The sequence below is a fragment of the Meriones unguiculatus genome, chromosome 20, assembly GCF_030254825.1.
Source record: "Meriones unguiculatus strain TT.TT164.6M chromosome 20, Bangor_MerUng_6.1, whole genome shotgun sequence".
Classification (NCBI taxonomy): Eukaryota; Metazoa; Chordata; class Mammalia; order Rodentia; family Muridae; genus Meriones; species Meriones unguiculatus.
The window spans coordinates 10,095,222-10,106,945 of record NC_083367.1 but is presented as its reverse complement, the minus strand read 5'-3'; the positions used below and the strand labels follow the sequence as shown (position 1 = coordinate 10,106,945).

The 11,724-nt window shown below is 42.3% G+C and overlaps 1 non-coding gene across 1 annotated transcript; it reads right to left on the bottom strand.

The window, feature by feature from the left end:
* Positions 1 to 5,136: 5,136 nt before the first annotated feature.
* Positions 5,137 to 5,277, bottom strand: LOC132649658 (small nucleolar RNA SNORA48). Its single transcript, XR_009588137.1, has one exon. It is a non-coding gene; the product is annotated as a small nucleolar RNA SNORA48 (small nucleolar RNA).
* Between the last annotated feature and the right edge of the window lie 6,447 nt (positions 5,278 to 11,724).

The window sequence follows — 11,724 nt, the reverse complement described above, 5'->3', positions numbered from 1 at the left end:
GAACTAGAAAAGATCATCTTGAATGAGGTAGTCCGGAAGCAGAAAGAAACACATGGTGTATTCTCATTCATAAGTGGATATTAACCATATAATATAGGATAAACATACCAAAATCTGTATGCTTAAAGAAGGTATACAACAAGGAAGACCCCAGAAAGATGCTCAATCCTCATTCAGAAGGACAAACGCAATAGACATTGGAAGCAGGAGAAGACAGGGAATAGGACAGGAACCTACCACAGAAGGCCTCTGAAAGATTTAACTGATAGAGGTATCGAAGCAGAGGCTGAGACTCATAGCCAGTCTAAGGTCAGAATGCAGGTAATCTTATGAAAGAAGGGGGAGTTAGACCTGGAAGGGATAGGAGCTCCAAAAGGAGACCCACAGAGCCAAAAACAAAACAAAACAAACAAAACAAAACAAAAACCCTGAGCCTTGGGGAACCTGCAGAGACTGATAACCCAGCCAAGGACAGTGCAAGGAGAGGACCTAAAACCCTGGCTCAGATGTAGCCCACAGACTCAATTTCCAAGTGGGTTCCCTAATAAGAAGAGCAGGAGTTTTCTCTGCAAGGAACTCATCAACAGGCTTTCTGGTCACCTTCCTCTGGGGAGTGCAGTCTTGCCAGGCCACGGAGGAAAACAATGCAACCAGTTTTGATGAGAGCTGATAGGCTAGGGTCAAATAGAAGGGGAGGAAGACCTCACCTATTAGTGGACGAGGGGAATTGAATAAATTGTAATCTTGTCTGTGTTCCTCTCCCTTGTCTCCTCCCCATCCCACCAATGTATTCAATTTATCCTGACTGTGTCCCCCTCCCTTGTCTCCTCCCCATCCCACCCTCCCTCCTCTTATAATATAGGATAAACCTACTAAAATCTGTACACCTAAAGAAACTAATCAAGAGGGAGGACTTGCTAAAATGCTCAATTCCTATCCAGAAAGGCAAAGAGGATGGACATCAGAAGAAGGAAAAAAGAGAGAACAAGTCAGGAGCCTGACACAGAGGACCTCTGAAAGGCTCTGCCCTGCAGACTATCAGTGTAGATGCTGAGACTTATGGGCAACCTTTGGGCAGAGTGCAGGGAATCTTAGGAAAGAAGTGGAAAACAGTAAGATCTGGAGAGGACAGGAACCAAAGGAGAGCAACAGAACCAAAAAACCTGAGCGCAGGGGTCTTTCCTGAGACTGATACTCCAACCAACCAAGGACTATGCATGGAGATGACCTAAGACCCCTGCACAGATGTAGCCCATGGCAGTTCAGTATCCAAGTGGGTTCCATTGTAATAGGAACAGGGACTATCTTTGACATGAACTGATTGTCCTGCTCTTTAATTACCTCTCCCTGAGGGTGAAGCAGCATTGCCAGGTCACAGAAGAAAATGCAGCCACTCCTGATGAGACCTAATTGACTAGGATCAGAAGGAAGGAAAAGAAGACCTACCCTATCAGTGGACTTGGGGAAGGGCATGCATGCAGAGGGTGGAGGAAGGGAGGGATTGGGATGGGAAGAGGGAGGGAACCACAGGGGGGATACAAAGTGAATAAAGTGTAATTAATAAAGAAAAAAAGAAATGAAAATGGAACTATAAAAGGAGTCTCTGTATTATGGAGGAGGAGAAGAAGAAGAAGAAGAAGAAGAAGAAGAAGAAGAAGAAGAAGAAGAAGAAGAAGAAGAAGAAGAAGAAGAAGAAGAAGAAGACCATACAGCCCGCTGAGCTTCCTGAAGAGTGCTGAGAGCTCCAGAATTCCTGATTCCATGAGCTGTAATGCAGTGTGGGCTTTGTTGATGTGGTTGTGTTTGAGTCATTTCTGCTCTTGTAAGTAACTTTCACCTGTATCACCTGTATTTCTGTACATAACCCCAATAAAAGTCATGGTTCATCAAGCTGACACTGGTATTATCTGAACTATTGTTTGTTGGGGGCTCCCTATCTGGGATGAGAAGACTCGTGTGTTATATATTCCCAGGAAAAGCAATCACCACTAGATAAAGATAAACAGTTTGAGGAGAGCAACAATATATAGCTGTATTCATCTTGGGATCTGGGATCGAAGGCTTTTCCAGATTCCCAGGTGCTCCAAAAGGAGACCCACAGAGCCAAAAACAAAACAAAACAAAACAAAACAAAACAAAACAAACAAAACAAAACAAAAACCCTGAGCCTTGGGGAACCTGCAGAGACTGATAACCCAGCCAAGTGCAAGGAGAGGACCTAAAACCCTGGCTCAGATGTAGCCCACAGACTCAATTTCCAAGTGGGTTCCCTAATAAGAAGAGCAGGAGTTTTCTCTGCAAGGAACTCATCAACAGGCTTTCTGGTCACCTTCTTCTGGGGAGTGCACCAGAAAGCACCTCCCAGGTGCTTCTGTCCTGTCAAGTGAGCAGGACAGAAAACTGCACCAAATCAGTAATTGGAAGCACTGGTGGCTGGGTGCATTCCACAGAATGAGAGTGTGTTTAATCAGTAGGATTTTAAGCTTCTTAAGTAACAATAATGGTAGGTAGGGTGGTATTTAGACACTCTGTTTTTCTGTGCATTTTGAAATATAAAGAAATGAAAAAGCCTGAGCCTACAGTCAATGTGAGAATTTGAATGAGAATTTTATACCTTGTCAAGAGTTTCAGGCTTACTATTTTTGAAAATCTTAAACTATATTTTAAAATACATTTAAATTAAATTTTTGATTGATTATTTGTGAGTTTCACATTATATCCTCCAGTCCCAACCATCTCCCCATCCCATCATATCCTCCCTTCACCCTTGCGAACCGTCCCTCAAAATAAACACACACACACACACACACACACACACACACACACACACTATAAAGCACAGGAAACATGTAATTGTGGAAGCTGTGGTGTGTCACAGTGTGTCCCACAGTGTGCCCTTCTGTCCACCCATCTTCCCTTGCATGTGTTCATTGCAATGAGTCATCGGTCTGGTTTGAAGTCTCTGGCTTCTGTGACAACATCAGTATTGGCTTCTCAAGGGGACTCTCCTGGCTGTCCTGTTGTTGGCCTGTATCATGGAGATCCTACAACTTTTTATCAGCAGGGCTGGCCCTTTCAGGAATCCCAGCCATTTGCAGATGATATAGATTATGGGGTGGGCCAATTCAGAGCCCTGGACCTGGACCTAGGTGATGGCTGAGCTGGTCAGTGGGCTGGCTCTCCCTTGCCTGCACTCAGTGGACCAGGGCAAGCTCTCCAGCATTGCTCCAGCTAAGCCACCCAGTGCCATCACCTGCAGCAGACAGGGTCAACTCTCCTGCAGTAATGCCCTAAGGTTGGTTCACACACACCCATGCCTCCAGAGCTAGCTCTACTGTGCTGCTCAGTCAAGGCATAAGCCCACTCTCCCAATTGCTGGAGCTTGTGAGGGGGTGGGACAGCTCTCCTGCTATCATACTCTTGCGGCTTGTTCACCGATGCCTTTACCATCAGAGCTAGCTCCACTGTGTTGCCCAGGTGAAGTACAGGACTCACTCTCCCATCTTACAGCCAGCACAGAGGCAGTGCCAGCTGTCCCAATTACCACAGTGTAAGGGGCAAAGTGTGTGTGTGGGGGGTAGGGTATCACCCCTGCATCCACACTTGGCGGCAGAAAATGGCAGGGCCAGGTCCCTCATATTCTCTCCATCAGGGCTGGTTCATCTTCACCACCTCCACCAAGGCTAGCTCTTCTGTGCTGTCCAGGCAAGGTGAAGGGCTGGTGAGGTGCTGGTAAGGTTCAGTGCTAGCTCCCTCACTCTCATGACCTCCTCTGACTGCTACAGGTAGTGAGGGGCAAGGCACTGAAGCTGTCACCTCACTCCCATGCCACTTCATAGCAGATTCAGCAGACACATGGCCGGTCCAGCTTTCCTGTACTTTCATCCTCAGGGCTAGCTTTCTGCTTTCTCACTTCCTCTCCACCAGGGCCAGCCCTACTATGCTTTCCAGGGGAGATTCAGGGTCTGCTCTCTTAAGTGTTGCCTCTGGTAAGGGGCAGGGCCAGTTTACTTGTTCTCATGACCCCAGGACCAGTTCTCCCCACTGATATATTAAACCTCATGGCAGATGAGTGGCAGGGTCAGCTCTCCAGCACTCTTGTCCTCAGGGCATGCTTACGTGTGCCTCCACCACCACCAGGGTCAGCTCTGATGTGCTGTCTAAGCTGGGTGCAGGGACTGCTCTCCTGAGAGCTTCAGCTGGTGAGGGGCAGTGAAAGCTCTGCTGAGCTCTTGACCCTGTGAGAAGTGTTCCAGACTGCTGGAGGTGACAAGGCGAGGTAGGCATCCCATACCACCTCATGCTGATGACTGATGGGGTCAGCTCTCTCATATTCATGCCCTCGAGTCTGGGTCACCCACAATGCCATCAGGGCCAGTTCAACTATGATGCTTGGGGGAGGGGCAAGGCCCCTTTCCAGAGTGATGCTCCTGATGAGAAATGGGGTCAACTCTCCAGAATGCCATAGCCAGTGAGGGGCAGGGCCAGTTCTGCTTAGCCTCTGGACATCCACATGGTCCCTGGTAGTTGCCCTGACCAAGGATGTACCCTTGTTCTCTAGTGGTAATATGAGCCATGTACATCAACACCAACCAATCCCTATGGCGGCATCAGCATGGACCAAGAACCCCTCCCCACACCTGCCCCCAAAGTAAGCTCAGGGTGAGACCTCACCATTGCCCTAGGTGGCTGGGCTGGCCACTGACAAGAAGCTACTCCTCTCCACCCTCAAGTCTTCAGTTCCATCCCGATTCATGATGTTCAAGCTGCCACATTTCTCTTTCCCCTCCACCCAACCACCTCATACTCACAACTGTGGTAGCTCCCACTGCAGGCTGGCCATGTAGCTGGGTGACAGCGTCCTCTCTACTGCTTCGCAGGGCGGCCAGCGGGCGTCTATGTCCCTCCTGCGCTATGTGCAGGTGTGTAGGCAGCAGTGTGGGCAGCGTGGGGAACTGGCTGCCTCCTCCTGCACCGCACCGCAGGGTGGCAGGCAGGGCCCTGTCTTTGCTGTTCAGTGGAGGATTGGTCTGTGGTGTCTTTCACTTCGCCCACCATGTGGCATGGCGGAATGCAGGTCTCCGTCTGTCTTGCTCCTCACTTGTTGAGCTGCCTGGATTTGATTTGATTTGATTTGTATGTGTCCTAGGCATAAAACAGCTTGGGCCACAAAGGCAGGCACCAACCTAGGATGAACAAAGGACTGCCATCTGCTCTGTCCCTGACTGACGTAAGAGCAATACCACCAATAAGGTGCCTTTGCCCATTTCCGGGTAAAGGGGTTTTAAATACACTTTGATATCTACTAGATTTTTCAGTGTAAGGTACTGTTAGGTACTATAGTAGATATGGAAGAAAGACAAAACTATGACTTTAAATAATTTCAGTGGCTTGTAAATTTAACCAATGCATTAAGTATTGTAAACAGCATAGCTCATTTGTATTGAGCATAGTTCATATGTATTTATCTGCAAAACAAGTATTTGTGGCTCATCTCAATATGCCGTATTGTTGGAGCTGAGGACAGAGAGTTGAAATAACTATTTGCTTTTTCAGCATGCCAGAATAAGAACACCAATAAATTTAAAAAGTAAAACTTTTTTCGTAATATTTTTATTGATTATTTGGGAACGTCATATAATGAACCCTGAGCTTACTGTCTAGTCCTCCTCAGCCTGAACCACCATGACTCAAGTGCCCCCCTCCAAAAAAAGTCCCAGTTCTATTTTGTGTTACCCATATACACACTGGAGCATGGTCAAACTCCTAGTGGCTAGGCCCTTAAAGAAAACTGAGGCCTTTCTGACCAGTACTCTTGCCAGAAGCCATCAGCTGTGGAGAGCTACACTTCATCTTCATCACATTTTTCATGGCCATTTTATTTGTATTTTATTTATTTATTTGTTTGTTTGTTTGTTTGTTTCACTTTACATACCAATTGTAACCCCCTCCCTTCTCTCCTCCTGCTCCTTCCTCTTTCCCCTATCCCCCTTCCTCTGCTCTACAGAGAAGGGGAGTTACCCCTCACCCCACACACCTAAGTACATCAAGTCAAATTAGGACTTCCCCTCTGGCTTGGAGAGGCAGAACCACCAGGGGGAAGTGATTAAAAAAAATAAAAATAAAAAATAAAAATAAAAAACAGGCAATAAAGTCCATGTCACAGATAGGCCCCGCTCCCATTACTAGGGGAGTCACAAGAAGTCAGAGCTTCCCAGTAGCTGTAGGGGTCCAGTCCATGCATGGTCCTTGTTTGATGCTTCAGTCTCCATAAGCACCCCCCCTGTCCCCAGGGCCCTAGTTAGTTAGTTCACTTTGATGGCTTTCTGCCCAGGCTGTTACTTGTGTTTTCCGAAGGCTCCTCACAGAAGCCTCCTATGTCTCTGTCTCTCAGCTGTGAGTCTGCGGTGAATGCCATGGCAAAAGTATCTTCCTTGCCCTTTACAGTCATCAGGAGCAGGGGTCATGGACTATATGGTTTCCAGCTCAGTGAGTTTAAGGAAACACTGGGTAGAAGGATGATAGGAATGTAGAGTGAAGGGAAATAAAATGAATAGGATGATGTAGAGCTGCTGAGATACATCATATAGGCTTAGGACTGTGCCTGTAAAACCTGGGGAGAGCTTATTGGTGGATCTTCAGCTAAAGAATGATACAATTTGACTTACCTTTTAATCTGATTATCCTAACTGCTGTACTTAGAATAAACTGTACAGTTGGAGAGTGAAATTAGAAAAGTTCTGTGAATATCCAGGTGAGATAAAGCGGCAGCCCTGAAACTTAACCAAGTGCTTATGCAATGTACAGGCATAACATCAACGGTGTCGTCTAAAGGACAGCACACAATTCAGTCAAAACCTTGTGGTAAATTTCCAAACTGGGCATGTTATTAGCAGTTGTAGCAATAAACAGAATATATGAATCTACAATCAATCACAGTACACATATACATATATTATAATGATACATATATGTGTATACGTAAAGTCATTACAGATCATCTTAAAGGATTATGGGGTTGAAGAATCTGACCTGAATTTTGCAAGGCCCAGAAAAGAAAACAGTGTACATTTATCCCATCCTTTAAAAAAAGACAAGAGAAATGAAAGTTTCAGTCTGAATCCATCTGCCCTGGCCCTGGTAGATCGAGCAGAGCGTTCCGTGTTCTCACGTATTTTGTCCTGTTTAGATGTTCAGCTCACTTGATGAGGTCAGCTATGAAATTGAGTTGTTTTTTCAAATTCATTCAGTGAAAATGGGAATCAGTGAATCAAAAGTGCTGGCAGACAGACCTGGTGGGTGACTAAATCCCGAGATGGGCCAAGCATAGGGTTTCCTCTACTATTGAGTAAACCAATGTTGTCCTCCTGGGAGTTGTTGAGTTGCTGCACAAGTGGGCTTGTTATGAAAGAAAGTTCATTTGCTCCCTGTTTGAAGACCATTTTGCCTTGTTTTGTGAGCTACAGTAGAAAGCCCTTGCCACATTTAGTCCTGATGCAACTTGATATGCTGGGCAGGATGGGAAAGGGAGCTTCCTTTTTCAGAAGAAAAGGGAAGGGGGAGGGAGGGAACTGGGAGAGGAAAAGGGATAGGGCTACAATAAGGATGTAAAGTGAATAATTTTTTTTTTAAAAATACAGTATCATAACACTTTAGATGCTGACCCTATTGCTGTATTTACTGTCCTATTAGCATCAACCTATCTTTGAAAATCTACTGACAGATGGAAGGTACATTCTGTTATGTTGTCTATCCCCTCATCTATTTGTTCATCATTTGAAAGGATACTTCTGAGACAGTAATATTAGCTAGAGTGTTCTGGTTCATTGTCTCTACCAATTGTCTTATACTTTTTTTTTAATAATTTGTATTTTTTATATTAATCACAGGTTATTTACTTTGTATCCCAGCCGTAGCCCGCTCCCTCATTCCCTCCCAATCCCACCTCCCTCCATCATCTCCTCCCTGTCCCTTTCCAAGTCCACTGATAAGGGAGGACCTCCTATCCTTTCATCTAACTCTAGCTTATCAGGTATTTTCAAGACTGGCTGCCATGTCCTCCTCTGTGACCTAGCGAGGCTGCTCCTCCCTTGGGGGGGGGGGTTCAACGGGCCAGTCATTGAGTTCTTGTCAGAAATAATTCCTGTTCTCCTTATAGGGAGCCTACTTGGAGACCGAGCTACCATAGGATACATCTGAGCAGGGGTTTTAGGTTATACACATACATGGTACTTGGTTGGAGAAACAATCTTATAAAAGGCCCCTATGCTCTGATATATTTGGTCCTTGTGGAGCTCCTGTCCTCTCTATGTCATACTAACTCCCTCTTCTTTCATATGATTCCCTGCACTCTTCCCAAGGTTTGGTTATGAGTCTCAGCATCTGCTTTGATACACTGCTAGGTAGAGTCTTTCAGAGGAACCTCTGCAGTAGGCTTCTGTCCTGTTACTTGTTTTCTCCTTCTTCCAATGTCAATCCCATTTGTCTTTCTAAGTGAGGATTGATCATCTTACCCTGGGTCCTCCTTCTTGCTTATCTTATTTAGGTGTACAGATTTTGGTATGTTTATCCTATCTTACAAGTCTAGTATCCACTTATAAGTGAGTATATACCGTGTCTGTCTTTCTGCTCCTGGGATACCTCACTCAGGATAATCTTTTCTAGATCCCACCATTTGCCTGCAAATTTCATGATTTCCTTGTTTTAATTGCTGAGTAGTATTCCATTGTGTAAAAGTACCACAATTTCTGTATCCATTCCTCTGCTGATGGGCATCTAGGTTGTTTCCAGTTTCTGGCTATTACAAATAAAGCTGCTACAAACATGGTTGAGCAAATGTCCTTGTTGTGTACTTGAGCATATTTTGGATATATGCCTAGGAGTGGTATAGCTGGATCTTGAGGAAGCGCTATTCCTAGTTTGTCTGAGATAGCACCAGAATGATTTCCAAAGTGGTTGTACAAGTTTACATTCTCACCAGCAATGGAGGAGTGTTCCCCTTTTGCCACATCCTCTCCAACATGTGTTGTCACTTGAGATTTTGATCTTAGCCATTCTGATGGGTGTAAGGTGAAATCTCAGAGTCCTTTTGATTTGCATCTCTTTGATGCGAACTGAATAGGACTACCAATCTTACTTGATATGATTATTAATAATGCTACAACTGTGTAGATTCAAGGTCTTTTTTCTTCTTCTAGAAAGCTGCTCTACTCTTTCTAATAAATAAGAATATATTGAAGGTTATGTTATTTCAAAACTCCTTTGAAGTTCAACTACCTATTAAACTGGATGTATATCAAAGAATAATATTTTAATACTTGAACAATATGTTTAGAACCGATGTGAGATTCTTATCAGTATATAATTATGTATTTATAGTGTAATGATGGCACACTGATATTATCACATATTGATGTTGACAAATTATACCCTTTTATACATGGAATCACTCCATAGTAACTCCATAGTCTCCATGGAGAAATTCAAAACCAAAAGGAGTTTGGGATTAGTATACTGTAATAAAGTATTTGGCTCAATTCTGTTGAGTTCATCTATTCGTACATGACTTTAGAAATATCATGAAACAATTTGGCAGTATAAACTGAAGAGGTTGGAAGTTGATATCATTTTTCTGGAAATCTTTTGCTCTTTTACAATGATGAGATGCCAGAAATGTGCGACAAATTTTTCCATAGAGATGATCATCAAAATATTACATATAGAGCCAGAGTACATTGTGGTTTATAATGACAGACATTATAAATCATTTACATATTATCTAAAACATTGACAAATGCTATGTGTGTATGTATGCATGTGAGTGTGTGAGATCTCAATTATGCATATGCACATAAAGAAATATAACAATGTGTTTTGATGGAAATATGAATGCATTTTTTCAATTGTGTTGGGTTTCTGATAGTTTTCAAGTAATACATGTAAAAAATTTAAAATATCCACAAGGTTCTGAAAAGTTATAGCTTGGAAAATATTTCACATGGCCATTGTATATTATTAATAGAATTCCAAACATGTATAGATACAGTGATAGGCCTAGAAAGGTGCTGTGAGTTTCATTTAATCAGAAATATCTTATTATGATATTCTCATCATCTATAAAGATATTTTAATATTACTTGGGATTTAAAAAATAAAAGAGTAAATATTTTTCTCTTTCAATGTTTTCATAAGAATTAAACAGTACTTTTAATTATTTAAGCAGCTGACTATTTCAGTCATTTCTGAATTTGACATATGCACCCAAATAACTGAAAAGAAAACAAAGGATGAGGTTATGTGGAATTAATGAAAGACCCACAAAGGAAGTCACTATGTTCTGTGAATCACTATGCTCTATAATAGCAAGGATAAGATAATGAAAGCTTATAGTCATAAAACATTTATAAAATGAAAATAATGATGAAATTATTTTTTTCTCTACACATTTTTCTTTATTTTATGTTCACTTGTGTGTTTCCTTGTGTAAGGGCATTATTGCCATATCCCATGTGTGAAAGACAGCAGACAACTTGTTATGTTTATTCTATTTTATTTTGAAGATAATTTCATTCCATATAAAATACTGGTATGTACTTCAAATGGGTTATGAGTGTCGTCTGTCCAGTTGATGAGTAGTCATTCTTCCTCAGGCTTGTGTGACACAGGAGAAAATGACATTGCTATTTCTTCATTATTTACCAAGATTCACTTGGCTTACATGCAATATCCCCTTAGTGAACTCTCAGAGGAGCCTGAAAGCATAAAGAACAGGTGAGGCTGTGGAACTGCGTAAGTCTGAACACTCTTCCCTATAATACTTCTTCAAAGACGGGGAAGAAATACACCAAAGACCTGTTTTTAGATAAGTTGTTACTAAGTCTGAGTAGCTGGCTAGTGAATAAAATAATTTCTAGTATTAATTCAATTTCACTTAGAAATTTAAACAAATAAAATTCTTCCCATGAAAAATATTTCTTTCACCAAAGCCATTTAAATAAATACATATTTAAAACCATAGTGTATTTTGAGGTTTGCTCTGGCTCATCAAGCAAAGAGTTTCAATGTCAAGGAAACTGAAGATATAAGAATATTAGAATAACTTGTCAGCAAGAACAACAAAAAATATTTTGATGAAGTTTATTTTTTTGTAATATACATGAAGAGATTCCTTTTAAATTACACAATCTTAGCAATTTATGGTATAAGACAGTTAAATTTCATGAAAACAACAGTAACTCCAAAAACAAAATGAAAATATTTTAACACTTCATGTCATTCAAATTTTGGGACAGGAGCTATCTGTTCAGGGACCTGAAGTTGGCCCAGTGATGTTTGTTTTCGATGACTACGATGAAACTGGATTCTACCACCTTCTGAATTTATTAAATCTGGATAAAAAATAACATGATGATTCTTTTCATGAATGGGTCTGTTTCAAAGTCACATGATAAGACATTGTGTTAGTATTTAAAACAACATTTCACTTCTACAACTTTAACATTACCATTGCCACAAGCACATTTACTGAAGGCCTGGTTTTATTCGGTCCTTAACTAACTGACTCTCAGCCTGAAGTCTGTGACTGTCCTGAAGAGTAGAAGGCTAAACATAATGCACCAACAGAGAGTAAAATTCTTAATCCCATCATCCAGACAAGGGCATACTATGAAGTGACTGGTGATAGGCAAGCAGGGAATATCAGCGGTGGCCTGAGGGAGCACTGAT